General features: G+C 36.8%; 1 long non-coding RNA gene across 3 annotated transcripts; it reads left to right on the top strand.

The window, feature by feature from the left end:
- The first annotated feature begins 359 nt into the window (after positions 1-359).
- LOC131513533 (uncharacterized) lies at positions 360-21,326 on the top strand. Of its 3 annotated transcripts, XR_009262628.1 has the most exons (5): positions 360-410; positions 779-994; positions 5,430-5,486; positions 10,754-10,823; positions 12,536-12,634. It is a non-coding gene; the product is annotated as an uncharacterized LOC131513533 (long non-coding RNA). The 3 variants fall into 3 exon arrangements; XR_009262629.1 differs by lacking the exons at positions 10,754-10,823; positions 12,536-12,634 and adding an exon at positions 21,147-21,326; XR_009262627.1 differs by lacking the exons at positions 10,754-10,823; positions 12,536-12,634 and adding an exon at positions 5,713-5,830.
- The last annotated feature ends 529 nt before the right edge of the window (positions 21,327-21,855 follow it).

Raw genomic sequence — 21,855 nt, 5'->3', positions numbered from 1 at the left:
AACATTAACAAAAAAATTAAAAAAAAAACAGATCTAAACCTGCCTTCATGGAGGCTTATGAAGAAAGAAGACATGAAGAAAATAAATCAAATAATTAATATAAAACATAATTATCACTTGAGATAAATGTTGTTGAATAAGAAAATACGGTTCTAAAAGTTATACACGACATACGGAACCATGAACTTGTGTAATAGAAAGACCTGAACTGACAGTATAATGTGTTGAAAGATCAGAGTCATGTTTCATTACCAATAGATGGCATACAGGTAAAGAACAGAAGCTAATGAGCAAAAACAATGTTCATAAAGGTTCTAAAAGGTCATAATAGACTAGATAGGTTGTCATAGTAGCAATGCAAGAGAGTAAGTCTCCTCATTTCAACACTTGTGGAAACTTACAATGGGCAAGTGAGTGCAATAGACAAGAAAAAAAATTAGTAAGGAAAAGTTAGAGTGACTAGAATGTGACCAGTCACTATCTAACACAAGAAGCAAATAATCAGACGGTCATCTCTTAATTGTTATTAGAAAGACAGCAATTCTAGGCACCATGACACTGGGGCTCTCCTCCCAACTCTGTCACTCACTGGAAAATTGTGTGACTTTAGGCACACAATTTAACCTCCACTGGTTTTGGTTTACCTGAAAATCCTTACCAGTAAAATAACCAATTCACTACTAAATCTAATTACCTCTCGTTGAATAAAGGGGATTGAAAAATTGTAACACTTTATTTTTGAGTGACAATTTCATCATTATTTGTTCTTTCCCTCCAGGGTGGAAATCAAGTAGCTTCATTCTGAATCAACTCCAACTGTGTGGAGTTAACAGAGTGTTCCTTCATTTCTAGATGGTACTTCAATTGAAAAAAAAAAAAAATCCTGGGGAAACCATCCCCACTGAGTTTGTCAGTGGTATAGAGAAGTGGGTGCAGCTAAATTGGGATTGGATAAGAGCTCTGCCTGAAATGAAGGCATACAACACAGAAGATGGTAAGTATGAGCTGCATTTTTGACAAAATGATACACTGCAGCCTAAAGCTGAGTGGAATTTTCTCATAACAGGCTGCAGGCCAAGCTCTAAATTTTGTGGCTCATACTAACTGTATTGTTTTAAGGGAATATTAGAAATGGTAAGGACCTGCTTTCTAAAATATTAGTGTGTAATTCCTTGGGGCTTCTTCATTCTTAAATTGAATATGGATGCAATAAATATTTCCCCAGGATACCAGAATAAGTAGTATAGAGTCAGAATGCAATTAAGTAGCAGAACGGTGTTTCTCTGTGTCTGTTGCTGTGAATCCATTCCTCTCCCGAGAAAGAGAGAGGAGTTAATGACAGGTGGACCACATGGTTAAGGGAGAAAGGTTTTTCAGGGTATTGTGTGTGTCATGGCCTCATCCCCTATGTTGCAGAATGAGATACATTTCTCTGCTGTGATAAGGTCATTTGACAACCTTAGAAACTAGAAAAGATAATCAATACTAGGATTCTGGCCAGTGCAGCTCCTATCCCGTTCATATGCCCAAGGTGATGCTGGATAAGCACCTAGATCTAAAACCAAAGAAATAAAAGCTGGGACAACACATGTTAGAAATAGGAACAGTGTCTTTCATGCTTAACCCAATCAGATTTGGGGTTTTTTAGAGTGTATGAAACACATGTGTTTACTTCTGTTTACTACCGACACCCTCCTGAAATTACATTTAAGTGGTATTCTTTTAAGGAATAAACTCACAAAAACAAAGATGACTGTAGAGGAGATGTGGGTAGACAAAGTGTTAGAAACCCAGAGTAAAGAAGTGGTACAGAAAAGTGGTGACTTAACAGAACAGAAATAGCTGAAAGCTTGGCATGGTGGACACACGATGTGCCATGGATTAGACCCTCCTTTTGGAATGAAAGACATGTTAATCCACCTGCTGGGAGAACTGAGGATAGATAGCCCTCAGCTTTGGGCATAACAGCTGACAGGTCCTGGGGCATTCCACCTTCCCAGGGTATCCCGCATCCAATGACTGACTGACATTGTTATAAAGGCCTGGCCCCCTCACTCAGTTCTGAAGGAGAGTTCCCGCTTAAGCTGGAGGCAAAGGGGGTCTTCACTGGAACTACATTGGTACTGAATTTCTTCCTCTTCTCCACTCCTACCTTCTTCCCTTCCCCAAGAGATAATCTTAAAGGTATTCCCTAATAAGTTTCCCACATGTTGCCCAGGGAAATTAATTTGTGGCAGTTGGTTTTAGAAGTAACTTGAGGAAGTAGATGGTAAATATGGAACTTAGGCTTAGGATCCTTGTCATCCAGAAGGCAAAGAAGACTCCATCACTGGCAGCTGCAACACACGGTCCCTGGCAAAAAGTAGCAATGAGAGTGTTGAAATTTTCATGGGCAGTGAACTTGGATACTATTCCAGCTTGAGATACTGCATTAGCAGCTATAATATACCTGGCAAAGGACAAATATGGAGTCAATTGCGACCATAAAACAATGGAATTGGAATTATTGATAAGTGCCAATGATGATTTTGAGGAAAACGTGTAACTAATCACTGAGCATGCATCGTAGGCAAAACAAAGAGCGAAATTCAGAATTCTCCTTTTAGCTCCTAAAGACATTGTCCCCTCCTACACCTGACAGCAAAGCAAGGTGAAGGGTAGATATAGCACTTAATATTAGAATAGAAGAACTTCAACAATCTCAAACACTTGCCTATATGCCAAGGTCAGAGTCCTGGCTGAAAAAGGAAGGAGCCCTGACACTTGGAATGGGATTACTTAGTTTGATGCACTGAAAACTGTTGAATTCCAGGATTCCCCTTAATGCGCGGTGCCAGCAGAAACAAGCACCACTTGTTGAAGTTTAGCACTCCCCTCTTGCTTGAAGGGGATGAAGGTTCTCACGCTTGCAAAAAAGCATGCACTCTCCCACCCCAAGCTTCTGCCTTCTACATCTCCTCTTGATCACGAAGTCAATAAACAGTGCCATGACTCGCCCTCACCAGTCAGCTTTCCTGCTTCTCCTAAGGGAGAAATGGGACTGTACTTGGAAGGAAGTTCAGGAATTATCCAATGTGTACATTCAGGAGTCCAGAGAATAAGCCTGAGACTGGATTCTAAATGTACGAGACCAAGATGCACAAATCATAGATTTAGATAAATGAGAGTTTATCACTATGGGGGCATTCTCCCCCATAGGATTTAAACTCCTGCAAGGACCCTGGGAAAAGGTGCATTCAGCTTCCAGGTGGTTCCAAAAAGCATGCAAAGTGACTATCCATGCATGGTGAGAGAAGCAAAATGTGATGGAATTATCCTATGTTCTGGTAATTGTACATCAGAGAATTAATTTTATAGCATGTCACTTAATATCCTGTGATACCTAACATATATTCAGTTCTCAGAAGAGGAAAGCCAGTGGTCAAAAAGAATGGGACAGAATGCTCTATCATACTCGTAAGGACAGAAATGCAAAGTTAAACCACAAGGAAACACCGGTGTGCTCTCAATGAATGGCAACAATTGTACATCTGTGCCAATACCAAACATTGCCAAGGCGCAAAAACAGCACTAATTCTCATATGATATTGATTTCGAGAGCATATAGACAATATCTAGGAAATGTGATAACGCATTGCCACAAGCAAAGCAATTCAAATCTTAAATGTATACACCATAGCAGAAGTTAGACTACTTTTATATTTGAACCTTTTATAGCCTTAAAATGTATTGAGGATGATGGACATGCAGAATATTCATTTATAAGGATTATATTCATCAATATTTAATGTATTAGATACTATGTGATTCCCATTATGGGACATTCTTGAAAGGATGAACTATAGAGATTTAAGGGCAGAACAATGCTTGCCAGAGATTGTGGGGTGAAGAGGGTGACTGTACAGGAATATCACAGAAAGAAAAAAATATTTAACATATTAGAAATTAAAACAGAAAATTCACAAACACGGTTTAATTTTTAAAAATCAAAACAACAAACCAATCACACTGACACATAATACATTTTTCGTAAAATGACTACATTTTTAAAAACAAAACGATTGAAAGGCATGGTTTTACAGTTTTTCAAATCTTTTTACTGCCTGTTAATAGAAGACAACTGGAGTTCTCCTACCCACTTCCACATCGTATTTGTAGTCATAGCACGTGCCATGTTACCTCTGGAAATCTCCATTCTGCAGTCATGAGACAATGAGCGTGAAAACTATAATTATTGTTTCATAATTAATAACTGGCCTCACAGGCCCCAAACCACACTTTGAGCACTATTGCACTCGAGAAACACCCAACCTGTTTATAAGGAAACCTTCAAACATATTCATCACAAGATTTTTGAATGAAAGAAAACTGAAAACAACACCAGTATCCATTCATTTGGAATGCAATGTACCTCTAGTGGTATTCATGTAATAAATATCACTTGACCATTAAAATGAACACCTAGAGATCCACGTACCTGCATGGACAAATCTCACAAATAAACTTAATGGAAGAGAAAAAGTGGCAGGATGCACACAGTATGATAAAATTAATATAAAATGTTGAGACATGCAAAGAAAAATCATATTTTCTGGGCATACATAGATTTGCCTTAAAAGACAGAGAAAAATACCTATGAGGTGGATAAATGAATTCAAGAGTTGCCTGTTCTCTCGGGGTTAGTAGAAAGAAACACAGGTGAAGAGGTATACAAAGGGCATTATGATTCGATTTGTTGAATTTCTCATGTTTGGTTATTCTTTTATGGGTTAACTTAATCTTATTTATTTATACCTTTTGGTTATTCTTTTATGGGTTAACTTCATCTCATTTATTTATACCTTTCTGCATATTTGAAGTAGTTCATACTTCTGCTAATAATGTTATTATTAATTAATAAAAATAACCCATGAAATTATTAACTGGTGATTAGAATAATTGCTCTGGTAATGTTTACAGTGCGAATGGTACAGTGGTACAATATGAAAAGGCACAAACTTCCAGTTATAAAGTATATAAGTCATGGGGATGGAATGTAGATTATGGTGAGCACAGTGAAGAATACACAATTCCATATTTGGAAATTGCTAAGAGAGTAGATGTTAAGAGTCCTAGTCACAAGAAAAATACTGTAACATTGTAACTCATCACAAGAAAAAATTTGTAACTATGTATGGTGATGGATGTTAACTAGACTTCATGTGGTGATAACTTTGCAATATATACAAATACTGAACCATTACGTTGTACGCCTGAAACTCATATAATATTAGAAGTCAATTGTACCTCAATTTTTAAAAATTGGATTAAAAAGTAAAATAGCTACAAAGAGAAATGGCTACAAAGGAAATGGCTACAAAGGAAAAGGGAATTATGTAGGGATTTTTTAAAGTAATATAGGATTAAAGAAGGCATTTATTTTCTTTTAGGCGGGAGTGAACTGAGCAAGGGAGGGACTTGAAAACATGGGGAAGATAAAGATACAGGTAAGAAGTGGAATAATGGAGGGAGCAAGGTGTGTGTGTACTGACGAAAGGGGATAGAATCCATAGCACAGGAAGAAATGGATCTCAGGAGGAAAGTCAACTTTCACTGGGGATTCTCTTAGGGGGAAAGAAGGATTAGTGTTATTGCAGCTAAGTTTGGTCAGAGATTAAAAGTTATGGAGAGTTCACATTTGATGGATTCTGTTTTTTTCCTTTTTTAATATAGAATGGGGTAATGGACCGTATCAAATGGAGTATGGAGGACAGGTGGATGCATCCTTTGAAAAAAAGTTGACTTAAAATATTCAATTTTGTAAATAATTATACAGAAGGATTTCTGGTAACTTCCTTTCTGGTGTCCTCTTTGTCTTCCCTATTATTGCAATGAGTGAACTGTCCACGCGCCTTCATAAAGCCAGGTCTTCCACACAGTAGGTCCCTTAGCTCCTATCACCTACTCAAGGCTATTCCTCCTGTCGTTATATTCCATACCCTCACATTATCAATTCCCCACATTTACTGTCACATTCCTGTGTCACCAACAGAATATGTTACCTCTATCTTCGAAGGAAGTCTCTCCCTTTACCTCAAATCCTCTTTTCCTTGTCACTCCTTCCCTGCTATCCCTTAGAGCAAAGCTTATGTGTAGAATCTGAAAAAAGGCAAACCATAGGACCAGAGAATTGGACAGCAGTTTCTAGAGACTTCAGGAGGGTAGGAAGAGGATGGGGAGATGTTGGTCAAAGGGTATAAACTTAACAGTTATAAGATGAATAAGTTCTGGAGACCTAGTGTACGGCATGGGGATTTCAGTTACTAACACTGTATTGCACACTTGAAATTTGCTAAGGGAGTAGACCTAGAATGTTCTCACCACACACACACACACACACACACACACACACACACACAATGATAACTAGTGAGGCGATATATGTGTTACATTAGCTTGATTGTGATCATCATTTCAGTCTATACATCTGTGAAATCACATTTTACACTAAAAAATCACATTGTGCAAACTGAAAAATAAAAACACAACTCAAAAGTGTTGTCCTGACTGCTCTCCTGTGCTCTCTCTTGCTTTTACCCCAGTCAAGCTTTTGTCCCCAACATACAACTGAAACAGTTCTCACCAAGATCACGAAAGATCTCTTAATTTATTTGTAATCTAGACTTTATCCACTCAACCTCTGTGATCTAATGACACAGCCAAACACTACCTCCTTCCTGGGCTTTCACCTCCTTGCATTCAGAAACACACCCAATTGGTTCTCTGGCCATTCTTTCTTTGTTTCTTGGTTCCTTCTCATCTCTCCAGTGCCAAAACATTTAAATGCTTCAGAGTTTAGTCCTTGGATTAACTTTCTTCTCTATCTAAACTCATTCTTTAAGTAAATCACAACCAGTCCCATTAAGACATGTAAAATTTTGATATTTTCCTCATGGACTTTTACATTATTTTTATTTTTAAAATGTTGAGTTAAAAGATTCTTTATGTTGATTACTAGGGTTTTGGTGCCCTTCCCTTAAATTCTGCACTGGAAATGAATGCCTTATTCACCTCTTGTCCCAGACTTACTAAATTCTACCTATATTCTAACAACTCACATATTTTTATCCTCTCCCCCCTGAATTCCAGGTCCTTCCATTTAAATATCCTTTTGATATCACCACCTGCCTGTCTAATACACGATCTCAAGAATTTAGCATAACCAAAATTGACTCTTCTACCGGACCACCAACAAGTTGCTTCAGTATTCCCCATTTTGGTAATTGTCCATAGTTGACCAGTTCCAGGAGTAGGAGGATTCTACTCATTATAGCTGCATTCAGTCAACAGTGTGATATGGTGGTGTTATTCCTCCACATCCATTCATACCCCTTCATTGAACCAGCTTCCATCAGAAAGTACAGTTATTACAGGTCTCTTTATCTCTTTCAATGAAGGGCCTTTAATGCCAGCAACACCCGCTCTCTTTTCATATGCTCATGATTACATTGTTACACCTCCCCTTATCTCCCAATGAGATGTAGATCTCAACATTTGAGGAACTTACAAGGCAAGTAACTCTTCCCCAAATTCTAGGATTTCCAGGTCTCTCGTTTGATATATATTGCCATGATACTCTCATGTGCTCTTTCCTAAAAATCAAAGTGCATTTCATTTTCTGCCATTTTTGATAAAAGTAATTATGCCATTATCAATGACCTAACACATATAAATACATGATTATTTTAAAATTAAAGACCAAATTCAATGATAAACATACTATTTTTAAAAGGTTAAAAACCCTTCTGATTATAAAAGATGAATTGATTTATGTAATTTTCTTTTATTTAAATTTTAATATCAGCAATAGTGTTATGGTCATGAATACCTCCCTTCCTCAGGCCAACCATGGGAGTATTTCACACTGCATTCATACATAAAATGAGCTTGTTTAAAAGGGAATGAAACTGATCCATGTTACCAGACTCCATCCCTGCATGCTAAATCTCTGGCATGTTACTTTTCTTGCACTGCTATCATTTTACTTGTAAGGCAGAGGTTAGAGAACACGTGATGATTGACTGAGCTTCCCCAGAACAGACTGACCATGTGATTACTTCCCCTGTATAATATGAGTGTCATGGGGAAAGTAAGATACATTAATAGTTCTTTCATCTGAAGATATATTTCTTAGACCCAAAATGTTATATGCGGGTCAGCAGGAATGGTTTTTATTTTGACAATAAGAGCAGTATTTTATTGAAACAATTTTATTTAGTAATTGTCTGAAGATTTTTTTTCTTCCTTGAAGTGTTATTTGTACTTAGGGCATCTACCATACAAAACAAACATTTATCTTCTCTTTGGCTATTTATTCACTCACTCAATGTTCTCAACGTCTTGTGCCCCCATCCCTCAAACTTCACCAATGATTTCCATTTTACACTAGTTTTCTCTCTCCCCTTCTTTCCCATCTATGCCCACTGCTCACTTTTCTCCTCCAATCTGAGCAGATGTCACAAGAGCCAAGATGATTGTTTAACAACAACAACAAAAAAACAAAAATAACAAAAACCCTCTTGTTTCAAGAGTCACAAGCAAAAGACATATGTTTACTTAATATCAGTAAATAATAGCAATAGCAGAAGATAACCGGATAGAGCATCACCATCAAATAGACAGATGAGCTACACCAACTCAAAGGTCCTACCAAAGCACCCAGTTGTCAATTTCATCATCTGGCAACATTACAAATTCCCTTTGTGAAACTACTAACTTCTTGACCTGGGTCAGAGACCAATAAAATGATAAACTCCTTCTAGTATCTCTTTATCATTTATGAAAATGTATGGCTGTGAATAAACAAGCTAGCTTAGACTTTTGCAGGCTTGACACCGTTTTTCCAAATGAAGTTGTAACAAAGATGTCCAGAATTTTAAATAAAAACACAATTGTCAGAATTCTGGCAGCATCTAAATGAATGCCCCACAGGCTTCCTGATGAGGTTATAATCTATTGATTGATGACTGTTGAAGCTTTGACTATTGATAATACTACAATGTATTGACATTACCATTTCTGACAGAAATAACTCGAATCTGGTGTTCATACATTTCACTGGAGAGATAAACTTCTTACATAGATTTTTTTATCTCAGTCTCTTGATGGTTCTTTAGACCCTGCATTACCAGTTGAAAGCTCTAAATATTATTCTCTCAGCTGCTAGAACGATTCATTCAAGAATTCAAAGACTTTAACAAATATGTCAGGTACTCTGCAAGGAACTAAAAATAGGACAATAAAAGAATAAACATTAATTTTTATGCAGGGCTTCATAAAATAGAGGAAGATACCAACATTAAAGCCAGAAGAAAGGCTTGCAACTTCAGGGCAGAACTCAGCTGAGCACCAAGCAACACTAATGACAGGATATCCAGATATCCATGTCAAAATATGTTTATTTTGTTTTTAAATTTATGGAATTAAGAAAAAATTTTACAACCATCCAGCTAGTAACAAATAACTTATTGACAAAGAAAAATTAAAAACTGAATTGGCCATCTGATGAGTCTTCCACTATAACAAATAGTAGAACACATTTCAAGTGGGCAATATTTATTGTAAAAATTCAACTTTTAATCTAGCTTTTATTCATGCCTAAGGACATTCTTAGACATTGCCAATGATGCAAAACTTTCCCATGTTTTCTCGTAAATAAAAACCTGTCAATGAAATATTCCACAGAAAACAGAAATTAATAAAAATTATGATCTAAACAAAAATGAAAGTATGAAATTTAAAAACAGTGGTCTATGAAATCAGTAAAAGTGAACTAAAGTCTGATAAGTATATTTTAAAATGGTATAAAGCTCAATTCAAATATTAATGTACATCATGAAGGACTTCTATAAAAATTAATGAAAAATAAATTAACTATATAAAAATAAATTAATACTAACATTGACCTGTGTCACAGCTATCTCACAGGGTTATTTGTGAGGATTAAATTTTTTAGTACTTGCGAAGTGCTTAGAGCTATGAATGGCACATACTCAGCAATAAGGTAAGCCATGGGGCGCCTGGGTGGCTCAGTCGGTTGAGCGGCCGACTTTGGCTCAGGTCATGATCTCACGATCAGTGAGTTCAAGCCCCGCGTCGGGCTCTGTGTTGACAGCTCAGAGCCTGGAGCCTGTTTCAGATTCTGTGTCTCCCTCTCTCTGACCCTCCCCCGTTCATGCTCTGTCTCTGTCTGTCTCAAAAATAAATAAACATTAAAAAAAAAAAAAAAAAAAAAAAAAAAAAAACAATAAGGTAAGCCATGCTGATTAAATAATGATGATGAGATGATATTATCATTCTTTAATAGCCCAAATCATCTCAATAAATCCAGAATATGAAATGAAAGTATAGGGGAGCAAAATTTGCCCCCTCAAAATGTCTTTGGCATGAATTTGTTTAAGCCAATCATTTCTCAGAAGCAGAAGGCTTGGGAAGAACACTTGACCTTCCTCCAACCTATCTAAAAGAATTTAGATAGTGGAACCGCTCCAGGAAGAGAGCTATCACATAGGTAACCACTGGTATAATATGAACTAGGTATGGTAAACAGGGAGCAACCTAGCAAAATCTGTTAAAATTTCTCTCTACCTCCCATTGTTGTCAAGTGGTCTTGCAAAAACTGTTTACCAAACATGTAGTCTTTATCATCTTCCTGTGAATTGTCTTCCTCCTCTTTGCAGTCTCAGACCCTTAACCCTTAACCCCTTCTCCTTAGCTCTAGATGGCATGTAAGCCTCAAATGCCTGACTGCCCGGAGGCCTCAGAATTTTACAGAACTGCCGTATGTACATAATTAAATTTGATTTTCTCCTGTTAATCTCTCTCATGTCAATTTAATTCTTAGACCAGCCAAAAAATCTTGAAGGGTAGAGGGAAGGAAAGGTTTTGTCCCCAGCAAAGGGAAGGTAGGGTATTTTACAATCTTTTAGAAGAGATAAGTACTGTTCAATCTCCTTTGGAGATTGGATTAACATTTTTCCTATCCCTAGACAACTCTTTTTCTGGATCTCCAATGTATTCATTCTAGGTGTTTATATTTAATACAGTAATCAACACATCCTTCACTAGGTCACTATCACTCTATTTTCCCCTTTTCTTCCCTTCACGGTGAAAATTCTTAAAAAAGCCATTTTGGAAGGATGTTAGGAAGGACCAATAAATATCATACATTTTACCCCAGAATCCAGAAAAAAATTAAATAATAAGACTGAGCACACTGAGAAGTATCACTTGCATCTTTCACTGCTACTTATTGCCTTTATTAATCCATCATAATATTTAAAATAAATAAATGATAAGTGTCCTGCTATTTTGGAAATGCATTTAGTGGCTTGCATAATTATGCTCTTTTCATAATTACCCTCACAGATTTTCTGAAAGGCGTAGAGAATAATTTTGTCTACTGAAAATGTTCTTTTCCTCTCCAGTTGAAACTAAATACATGCATATAGCAGAGTTACGTTTACTCCCTGCAAAGTTGCTAATGAACATTTCTGGACTCAAAAAATAACACAATCTCCAACCAAGCATATATTTAAACATTACAGGAGCTTAAAAGAAAAAAATAACAATATATAGCATATACAAACCAAAACTTTTTATACACTTAAAAGAGACGTTTTAATATTTGACAATTTGCATAAAGTCTTAGAAATAAAAAGTTTTGTTTGTTTGTTTGTTTGTTTAAGTATTAGTTAAGAAGGCCATAGACATAGGAACTTCCAACTTTGGGTCTGCTTATTACCAATCATCCTGATAGATTTACTGAGAAATTTATATTCAATTAACATAAATAGAAATCAAAGCACAGATATATAATTAGCCGAGATAATATCTAGAACTACAGTTTTGGTGTGCATTTTGAACCAGCAGCTTAACTGGGGACTTTCTTCCCACTAAAGCCCACATATAATCCTTGGAAATTATTAACAGCCTCTGGCTGGCCGTTCAGAATTTTAAAAGTCAAGAGAGAAGGAAAGAGAAAGGATTCATTGGCCAATCTACCTAAAAGCCAGGCCACTTCAGCTGACTTGCTAACTAGGTATGATAAACAAAGAACTACACTGATCCTTCTACACTGATCTCTCAATGTATGAAACACTAGAATATGTCACATGAGCAATATTGTGAAGTTCTGTGTCAAAGACTAGAATTTTTCATGAATGAGAGGACAGAAGGAAAAACAATGAAGTATGTGGCCCTAATGGCAAACAGAGACACTAATCCCCATAGAAAAACTGCATAATACAAAATTGTCCAGGAAAACAACTTGTCCTTTTTTCCATTCTCTGAGCCCTTAGGCTCAGGTTGTTATCATAGCAAAGATTTCTCAGTTTATGCTGTTATCCAAGGCTTTATCAATGAAATTAAGCCTGTAATAATAATATCACCTGCTTCTCTTAAAATTTTATTCCCAATGTAAATACATATAATCAAGAAGTTCATGGTTTGTGTTCAGAGATTTCTTTCATCCCTTGCTTCTTCCTTCCACTTAAAGTCAACAAACATCTTTGTCTCCTCAATGAACCAGCTAACGGTGATTTGGATCTAAGATTCAAGAACGAATAGTGAATATGGAAAGAAAGTGTGGCCAAGGTGGTCTTTGAGGTAAGGATACATGGGAAATAACTCAATAAGTAGAAGGTCAGTAAGTTTTGTTTCCAAGGGAACTCCTGATGGGAAGGGCTTACTGAAAAGTAGAGCAAAGACAGAAACAAGAGGAGAATAAGGGTAGATTTATTACAAAGGCTGGTTTTTTTTCCTCTCTAATTATTTTCAAATTTTTGGTGAAGGCAGCTATCTGGAACAGCTGGTTTACCACCCCTGAATTTTGTTTCAACAAAACCTCATAAAAGGGGCATGGAGATGAATGTTCCAAGTAGTCATTTTATAGTGTTCCAAAATTATACGAGCTGCCAAAGAAAATTAGGTGAAATAAAAAAATTAAATTAAAAGTATATTTTAGAAAGCTGAAGAGCAACAAAGAAATCTACATGGCATACGGAAAAGCAGAAACCATAAACAAAAGTTTCATACAAACCACAAACTAAAGGAATTCAGAGAATCAATTGACGTTATGTGAGGCAAAGAGGATGTTAACCCCAAATCAAAGAACTGTCCTCCCAAATAGATGTTCCCATTTGAAACTAAAGCAAAAAATCTGTTCCAACTACATTCTTTGATATAAATGACACCATAAGATATCTAGACACCAAATACAATAAAAGGTGTATAATATAAAGCATACAGCATATTCAAAGTAGCATTTCAATCAATTCTAACAAGTAAAATAAAGAATTTAGAAAAACAAAATTTACTAGGTAATACTAGGTACTAGGTAGTATTTTGAAAAATATGTTTTGGGGTGCCAGTGGCTCAGTCAGTTGAACGTCTGACTCTTGATTACAGCTCAGGTCATGATCTCACAGTTCATTGGATCAAGCCCCACATCAGCACTAAATCAATAAATCAATCAATAAATAAATAAATAAATAAATAAACAAAATTAAAACATATACACATTACAAATTAAAATATATATACATATATATGATATATAGATACAGTATATATATCTTGAAATCTAGACCTGGTTTTAAAGCTAACCTAACAGAAGCATTGAGTCATATTTAGAACTTGCTTAAATCATGAACGATTAAGCATAGACCACATTTAGCTCTGTTGTGCTAATCTATAATAAAACTCTAGACAATATCTTACCCAGTTTAATGTAATGTCTACACGAGAGAATCTTGGTAGAAAGCATATTAGTTAAATGTGCTTATCTATCTAAAATAATTGGATGATGCAGTTTACAAGTTTAAAGATTTAAAAGCTAATTTTCAGCAAGTGAGTTAGACTTACACTAAATTTTTCCAAGTCATGGAATAAATAAAACCAAATGAGATTTCTATGAAACTTACTATTACTCATTTTAAGGCCCCCTTTCATTTACACCAAAATTAAACATTGTTCCAAATGTTTTTTTAAAATTGATATCTGAATATTACTATATTTATCTAGTAGCAATCTTAAAAATGATCACAATATCTTATCCACACAGTGTTGCTATGCTCTATGTATTGTTCTCCTAAATTTAATCCAAACAGCTACCCCAGAAAGCAGGTATTACTGCTATTCCCCTTTCCAAGACAAAGAAGCTGAGGTTCTGAGAAGTGAAGTGATTTGCCTAAAAAACACACAGCTGGGATTCAAATACAGGCCAAAGCTCCACAGAGACTGATGCCTTAATCATTTCATTATATGAACGGCCTCCCCAGTGATATTGAATGAAGAATAAAGATTAAGTGAATTGTAGGGGACCATCCATCCTTTCCAGAGATATTGAATTTTTCTCTTCATACTTAGCTTGGGACTAGATCTGAAATATTTAATAATCATCATTATTTTGCACATTCTTTGTACCCAAATGACTACTTCTAAATTGTCTCGCAATCCTGAGCCTATGCACTCTACACAAATTCCTCTCTGTGTCTGTTTCTCCCTCCCTCTCTCTTTTTTAAACACCACTGATGGACTAGGGTGTATCTAGTGAAGAACATCTTATGGTATATGTAGCATATGCACTAATTGATTATTGATAATTGATTATGATTTGGTTATGTACAAAGGACCTCAAACAGAACGGCCAAGGGAGGACATTTAATAGAATTAAATGTCAGCGACTCCTGAATTATTGTTTCTGCCCATTGGGAATCTGCTTTTAGTTGAGACTCCAATAAAAAAGGCACTCTTCCCACCAAAACTTCTCATCAAAAGTGATTCCTGTATTATGATAACATAAAGAACACATCCTTAGAAAAGAACATTATCCTTAGAAAAAAAGAATATTGGTTCAAGACAAAGCAGAAAGAGAGAGAAAGAAACCAAGAGAACTCTAAAGGTAAGTAAGAAAAAAACAAGAACGGTATCAAACAAGCAAAATCTTTTTTCTCTGGGGTATTTAGATACGTGTAGTGCAGCCAACACATTACCAAACACTATATACCAGAGAGTCACAGAAGAGAACACACAAACGGACTCTAAGAATATAAAAAGTTGTTCAATCTCAGAGGTAATCAGAGGAAAGACTGATGAAAACACAGATCACTGCTAGGTCAAAAATACCAACTGGATGTTTAGCCTCCCCCTCTTCTCTTGCCCAGTTAGCTCTCTTTCCTCAAGGGATAATTGTCCTTTGATTCATCTGCATCTTTCTTTTTGAGCTCTTGCTCCCCTTCAAAAGTCTAGAAATCTCTGAGTATTAATCACATTTATGAATGAAGTCCCTGGTTGCTGTACAGAGTTGGGTTGTACCAGTTTTGTTTCTGTTATATAAGCCTGTGTCCTGTTTTCCCAATGGCCCAACTGCACTGAAGGACACAGAAGGTGAACTCTGTGTATATGGAAAAGGGACAGCTTAGCTGCAAATGGCAGGGACAGGCCTTGAATTGCGTTTTTCAGGAAAACTGCAAGAAGTCACATGCAGATATCTCACTGGGGAATGCTCTTGGGAGATACAGCTGGAAGGAAATGAACATGGCCTCAATGAGCAGAAACAGAAGCTGATTGACAATGCTGTGGCCGATCCTACCAGGAGCTATTGAAATGGGATGGCCCTTCAAAGTTGTCCCAAATTGAGGCACACACTCCTGGTACAGCAAGTTTTCTTTAAGTATGGCAAAAAGACTATGCCTTTTAAATTTTGCCTTGGATCATCAGTGAACCATCATTGTTCTAAATACATGAATCAAACACACTCAGCAACTGCTTCCCAATTCATAGTCCTTATATAGTTAATCCTTTCCATCATACTTCTCAAGTACTGGAGACACTGAGCATCAGCCAGTGAATGCCCTCCAATTACACATTCCATGTTACCACTGGTGAATATTTTAACAACATGCCAGAGCTACCCGTAATCCTATTTTCCACCAATAATTGCCAGACAGCTGATAAAAGACCCAACACTAAAATTCTATGTAATGTCTGTTTCCTATACCAATCCCGAGACCAAATACCTTGGCATAGTTTCCATGGTGATAGACCCAGAGGTATGAAGTGTTCAGGAGTGGTCTTAAAATAGAGACTATAAAAAGTGAAGAAGGAAGGATGGGACCCCGGAAAGACCTGGCCCTCAGTGGGGTTGTAAATGAAACCTTAGTTGATCCTATGGGAAGCTCCGGAGCTCTGTTTGACCCTCCAAAGTAGTCCCAAGTTGAAGCAAGATGGCTCAAACATTTTACTTCTGTACCAACCACTTATTATCCTTCTGGATCCTCTGCCAGGGGTTAAAACTTCGGGTGGTGCATTTCTCTGTTTCTGAGAGCCGTTCCCTGAGAAGAATACAGTGGTGACTTTTAAGAAACCAGTATTCTCAGTGGCTCAGGGATGGGTGCATTGGCCCCAAGGAGGGAACCTAGGGGGAAATACAATAAGCCACAGATACACAAGTGGAAATTTGAGGAGTTTTGACATGAATACCTCATGGAAAGGATTGCCACGATCCAGATAATTAACACATCAATCAACCTCAATAGTTTTCACCCGCCCTTTTGCAATTTCATCTCCTGCCCCTACCCCAGCCCCAGGCAGTCACTGACAGGATTTCTGACACCATGGGTTAGTGTTTACTCCCTATAATTTTATATAAATGGAATCGTACAGTTTGTACTCTTTTGGTCTTGCTTCTTTAACTCAACATAAGGATTGTGAGGTGCATCTATTCTGTTGCATTTATCCACGATCCATTCCTTTTTTTGCTGAGTGGTGTTACACGGCATGGATATATCACAGCTTTTTTATTCATTCTCTCACTGATGGACATTGGGTTGTTTCCAGTTCTTGGCTATTACAAATAAAACTACTGTGGACATGCATATCCACATTTTCGTAGAAAGGCAGGCTTTCTTTCCCCTTAAGTAAATACATAGAGGTGGAATGCCTAGGGGGCAAATGCTAAGTGAAAATTTAACTTTTTATGAAGCTGCCGAACTATTTTCCAATGTGGTTGTATCATCTCACGTTATGCCCAGCAGTGTATGAGAACCACTTGGTAAACATCTTCACCAAGACTTGGTGTTGGTAAACCTCTTCATTGTAGCCATTCTACTGAGAGTATAGTCGTATATTGTTGTGGTTTTAATTTGTCTTTCCCTAATTATTAATGATGTTGAGCATTTTCTAGGTGTTTATTTGCCATTAAGAAATAGATATACCTGAAAAAATGTTCAACATCATCTGTGTGTACACAGACACACACACAGACACGCACACACACTAGTCAAATAGTCCAAATCTTTTGCCCATTTTCATTGGATTTTTTGTCTTATTGAATTATCATAGTTCACTACATATTATAGATAAAATTCCTTTGTTGGCTAAATATTTTGGAAATATTTTCCCCCACGTGATAGCTTTGCCTTTCCATTTGCAAAGATCCCTTAAAGAATAAAAGTATTTAATTTTGATGAAGTCCAATATATAGTCTTTTCCATCAATTTACATCATATTTAAGAAATCTTTGTCGAACCTAGAATCGCTATATCCTTCTGGGTTTGTCTACAGATTTTATAGTTTTTAGCTATTATTTTTAGGGCAACAACCCATTTTGGGTTAATTTTTATACAAAGTCTGAGGTCAGGGTTGAGGTTAACATTTTAACATATGGCTGTAAAATTGTTTCAACACCATTTGTTGAAAAAAATTTCCTCTCCCCCCATTGAATTGCTTTGGCACCTTTCCTGTGTCTTTGCATGCTTGGTAATTTTTATTGGATGCCATATATTTTGAATTTTAACTCCTGAATGATGGATGTTTTTGTATTACTACAAATATTTTTTAGCTGGGTTCTAAAATGCAGTTAAGTGACTTGGAATGTGTCTGATCCCTTCACGTCTTATTTATAACGCTAGATGGGACCAGGGAAGCCTTTAGTAGAGGGCTAATTTTTCCCCATTCTTGAGGCAAGAACTTTCTGTGTGTTCCACCCAGAACCCTATGAAGTATGTTTTCCCTCTTGGGTAGGAAAACAAATTCGTGCTGGCTCTGTATGAGACCAAGAATCAACGCTTTTGCTTCTTTTCAGTATTTCCTCCTCTTGCCTCCACACACGTGCTAATCAGTACTCAGCAAAGAAGTACTCAGCCCTGGGCAGATCTATAGATTCTTGCTCTCTCAGTGGGCTCCACCTTGGTTTGCCTTCCTGCTCTGTAGTCAGTAAACTGGGTGGTCAATCGAGATAATCATAGGCTTCACCTCATTTATGTCTCCTCCCTCAGTAATCCTATACTAGGCACTGGTGTAAGTGACTCTTGTAAATCAGCTCTTCATCTTCACAAGAACACCGTGAAGCATGCAGCATTATTCCTGAAATTTTACTGACGGAGAAACTGAGGTACAGAACAGTTCAGGTTACATGGTTAGAAATTGTAAAAGCTCACACCCCAAATCTAGAAATTTTGCTCAAAACACTGTGCTTTTAGCTACTATACTCCACTGCCTCTTATACTGAAGAATTCTCTGTATTTAATCTAAGAAATCCTTTATTAGTTGATCAGTTCAATAGTATAAACACTGTCAGAGGACATTTTAAGCAGTCTGCTTCACAAACACACAATTTCACAGAACCTCTGATCGTTCTCTTTAGTGACATTAACCAACTCTGATTTTTGCAGCCACCATCGATTTCAATCATCATCTTCTCACTGGGGAGTGAAGTATTAGGTTTGCATATTAATCTCTATTGCAAGAGACCTTCTATTAGAATCTTAAATTGACTTAGCAATAAAAACAAAATATAAAAGTCTACCTAGGAAATTACTATTTCGATATTTTTGTGGTTTAAAAGTGGTCTTGTGTGTATTTAAGTATGATTGTTTACCTTATCCTTCGATTTTTATTCCACCTCCCCTTTTTAATCAGCTTTGACTTTCTAACTGCTATGTCTCCAATGCAGTAGTTAACAGGTGACATTATGACGACCAACTTTAAAGAATCATTTAATTATTTTTTTTTTTTTTGCTTTCTGAAGAAACAGTTTTATTGAGATATAATTTATAGACCATACCGTTCACCCACGTAAGTTGTAAAACTGGCAGCTTTTACTAATGCACAACTTTGCGCCTCCATCATGGCAATCAATTTTAGGACACTTTCATTACCCCATAAAGGGGAATGCACTCCTTAGCCATTTTCTCCTTCAGTCTCCCTCATTACCCTTCTGAGCCTTAGGCAACCACCGATCTACTCCATTTTTATACATTTCCCCACTCTGGACATTTCATGTAAATGGGACAATACAACATGAAGTCCCCTGTGACTGGTTTCTCTCACTTAGCATTTTATTTTTGAAGCTCATTTAGGTCATCATGTACAAGCACTTCATTATTATTTTTGCTGAATAATATCCTCTCATAAAAAACACACCACATCTGATTTATCCACAAATCATATGATAGACATTTACGTTGTTTCCACCTTTTCTCTTTCTTTGTTTTTTTGTTTTTGTTTTTGACCGAGCTACCTAGGTGCCCCTCTTGTGTCATTCTTAATGTTCTCCTTTACAAGTTTTGGTTTTTTTTTTTTTTTGCTGCAGATTCTCATCATGTAAGTAATAACTATAAACAGAATTGGATGGATGCCCTTTCACCATTCTCCCCAGAATCAAAATTCCCTGTGTCTCCCTCCCTCCTTCCAACCCCAGGCCCCTCTCCCCCACTCTCCTTTTTTTTATTATTATTTAAATTCAAGTTAGTTAACATATGCATGACTGCATATTTTCAAATTTCCAAGTATACCCATCTCATTATTTTGGTCCCTAACAACAAAATACAGAAGCATCTGTTTGTTCTTTAATGTTACTATTTGACAATAGGAAGAAGTAATTTTTCCAGGAATTAATGGAAAACTAAACTTACTCTAGCTTTTGTAAGAAAACACTGCTCTTCAGAAATATAATAATTGGTTATTTTAAAAACTAAAAATAATACTATTGTAAACTGTCAGAAATTCAAAATAGCAATTAAAAAATTGTTTCCGTTTATTTATTTATGTTGGGAGAGAGAGAGAGAGAGAGACAGAGAGAGAGACAGAGAGAGTACCAGTAGGGGGAGGGGCAGAAAGAAAGAGAGACAATTCCAAACAGGCTCCCCACCATCAACACAGAGCCCGATGGGGGGCTCGAACTCAAACTGTAAGATCATGACCCAAGCTGTGATCAAGAGTTGGAAACTTACCCGACTGAGCCGCCCAGGCGCCCCTCAAGATACCAATTTAATTATAAGCTCAAAGTTTTTGTTTGTTTATTTAGGATCATTATTAACCAGCCATTTTTACATTTGAGATCATCTTTTAGACGGCATTTAAGGAAAGAGGACTGCACTCTGAGTCAGGAAACATGAATGTGTTCTTAGCTAATTATCATCAGTGAAATGAAAAAGAAAATTGCATTAGAATACCTCTCATCTCTATCCCTAAAAAGTTATAAAAATATAATTTATATACTATAGTACTATGTAATAATATTGCCTACTATATAATCAGCCAGCTAACTGTAAAATAAGGAATAAAATATAGATGTAGAAGAAAGATAACTGATTAAGATTCCTAGATCCAGTTCCATCCAGCTCTCATGATATTACCTTTAAAAGTCATATAAGGTGTCTGGGCCTCAGTTTTGTCATCTGTAAAATGGCCAAAAAGATTGGCCCATATCCCTTCCAGCTCTCAAAATCATTCATTTTGAGACACTGGGTTACTTCTCTCAGATTGAATCTCTACTGATTTGGACAAGGTTAAATATTTGAGTACTTTTGAACTCAGAAATGATTTAGAAAGCAGAACTGTTCATACAATTAAACACCTCTTGAAACTTCTTTTCTGGTAGATCACATTGTGAGCCAGAATTGGCATCCACCAGATGGCACTATGCCATCGTCATGGGACCGGCCAGCCCTTAAGTGCAGGTACTCATCACCTCTCAATCAACAATCTTAATCATTTGCAGTAATTAACAGTGCCACACTTTTTTTTCTTTGTAATTATAAGATGATCTCCATACTTTATAATTTGAATAATTATGTTCCACTTCATTCTTCTTTCTGTGTCAGGTGGATAAAAGCTGAAGAGGGAGTTTGCTAGTTCTAACTCTTGAGCAAATGACAGAGACAGAGGTGATGAAGTTATCCATTCTCTGATAGAATGACGAGTCATTCTCAAGAAGACTGCTGAATCCAATGGCGAGGCTGTGAACTCTATGAAGGCAAGAACCATGCCTGTTCATGTTTGTATCCCCAAGACCTCCCTTATTAAGAGATACCTAATAAATCTGTTGAATGGATTAGGAACAAAATATAGGATCAGTGAACACAAGAGGTGGAAGAATGTAGAGATAGTAATCTGTAGAAATTCTGTAGTATTCGTTGCTTCAATTTTTCCAAGAAAAGTTTGCAGCAATGTGATCATCTGAGAATGAAGATGAGCGAGGAGGTGTTAGAGAAGTACAGAGGGCAGAGAAGTTGTAAAATGTTCCTAGGAGATGTGAGAATGAATGAACTGTACTGCAGTAACATGGTTTGATTGCTGACCAGTTTTGAGAATACTCTGAATCTTGGGGCACTTGGGTGGCTCACTCGGTTAAGCGTCTGACACAAGTCATGATCTCCCGGTTTGGTTCCTGGGTTTGAGCCCCACATTGGGCTCCACACTGACAGTGCAGAGCTGTTTGGGGTTCTCTCCCCTCCACCATCCCCACCAATCCTCTGCATTCTCTGTCTCTCAAAATAAATAAATAAACTTTTAAAAACAAATAAATAGGGG

The sequence above is a fragment of the Neofelis nebulosa genome, chromosome 6 (genome assembly GCF_028018385.1).
Source record: "Neofelis nebulosa isolate mNeoNeb1 chromosome 6, mNeoNeb1.pri, whole genome shotgun sequence".
NCBI classification, from domain to species: domain Eukaryota; kingdom Metazoa; phylum Chordata; class Mammalia; order Carnivora; family Felidae; genus Neofelis; species Neofelis nebulosa.
Note: the sequence above shows the minus strand (reverse complement) of the source record. Positions and strands in the feature narration are given on the sequence as shown.